This window comes from Suncus etruscus, chromosome 13 (genome assembly GCF_024139225.1).
Source record: "Suncus etruscus isolate mSunEtr1 chromosome 13, mSunEtr1.pri.cur, whole genome shotgun sequence".
NCBI classification, from domain to species: Eukaryota; Metazoa; Chordata; class Mammalia; order Eulipotyphla; family Soricidae; genus Suncus; species Suncus etruscus.
The window spans coordinates 9,400,382-9,402,077 of NC_064860.1; the positions used below are offsets into that span (position 1 = coordinate 9,400,382).

At 36.6% G+C, this 1,696-nt stretch overlaps 1 pseudogene; it reads left to right on the forward strand.

The window, feature by feature from the left end:
* The first annotated feature begins 338 nt into the window (after nucleotides 1–338).
* Nucleotides 339–1,026, forward strand: LOC126026299 (eukaryotic translation initiation factor 3 subunit M-like; annotated as a pseudogene).
* Nucleotides 1,027–1,696: the final 670 nt, after the last annotated feature.

The window sequence follows — 1,696 nt, forward strand, 5'->3', positions numbered from 1 at the left end:
TTAGCACCTTCATCATACTTCCACATATAGAAATGCCAATTTTATTTTCTGTTGCTTAGAAACAATACTCATGATAGCCATTTTTTTCTGAAGAAAATAAGAAATGAGTTTCCAGAAATTTTTCCTGTGAGGCTCCAGGGACTATATGGGATGCCAGAAATTGAATCTGGGTAGGCCGCTTGCAAGGCACTACCACTGTGCTATTGCTCAGGCCCCAGGATAGTGTAGTTTTTTTTTTTATTGTTTTGCTTTTGTGTTTTGGGATCACACCTCAGCTCTCTGGGATTATACCTGGCTTAGTGCTTTCGAGATACTACCAGCAAAGCTTGCGGAACCACATGTTACATGTTTCTTTGCATGAAGGAGGAACTCAGACTTCCTTCATGCAAAGAATAGGCTTCATTTCCTTGTGCTCTCTTTCTGAGGCACTTGTGGATTGTAAGAAAAGTGATGCTGCTTCCAAAGTCATGGTAGAGTTGCTGGGAAGTTACACAGAGGACAATGCTTCCCAGGCTAGAGTTGATGCCTACAGAGGTATTATACAAACATTGAAAGATCCTAATGCATTTCTTTTTGACCATCTTCTTACTTTAAAACTATACAGGTTTTTGGAGGGCTAGCTTATTTATGTTCTCTTAACTATTTTTGTGAGTGCTAAGTTGGTGTCATATGTCAAGTTCTATCAAAATAATAAAGATTTCATGGATTCATGTGGCCTATTACATGATCAAAATATGGCAAAAATTAGACTGCTTAAATTTATGGGAATAGCAGTGGAATATAAAGAAATATCATTTGACACTATGCAGCAAGGATTTCAAAATGGAGCTGGTGATGTTGAAGCATTTGTTGTTGATGCAGCAAGAACTAAAATGGTGTACTGCAAAATTGACCAGACCCAGAAAAAAGTTGTGAGTCATAGCACACGTTGGACATTTGGAAAACAGCAATGGCAACAATTATACGACACACTTAATGCCTGGAAACTTGAACAAAGTGAAAAACAGCCTTTTGAGTCTCTTTTGATACCTGAATTTTTATGCATATAATTTTGTTCTTTTTGGAATAAAACTAATTCATAGAAAAACATTATAAATTAAAAAGAGAAGAAGGGAAAAAAGAAGAAAAATGTAACAACCCCCCCACAAAACAAAACAAAACAGCAAAAACAACAACAACAAAACAAACAAAAATCAAACAAAAGTCCAAAACCAGCAACTATAAAAAGCACCACAGCAACAAATACAACAACCAAACAATATCCATGAGAACTAAAGGAAAAAAAAAAAGAAATGAAAAAAGGAAGAAGGGCTGGCATGGCAAGGGGGAAATTAGAAAGGGAATTCCCTTGCAATTCCAGGACAGTATATTTTTTAATGCATGTCTATCTGCCTTCCTCATCATATAACTCTGAAGTTTGTGGCAAGCTTCTGACCAGTTTAAAATTCACAAAAGCTTGACTTTTATTTGGCAGGAGAGTAATCTTTTCCCCTTCAAAATGTTTTGTTTTGCTTGTTTGTTTTTGGATTTTGGGTTTTGGGTTTTTGGTTTTGGGGTCACATGTAGAGATGCTTAGGGCTTCTCTTCGCTCTGTGCTCAGAGATAGCTCCTGGCTTAGTGTACTTATTGTATATAGTGCTACGGGTTGAATCAAGTAGTAAGCTATATGCAAAGAAACTGCCTCAATTCCTATATT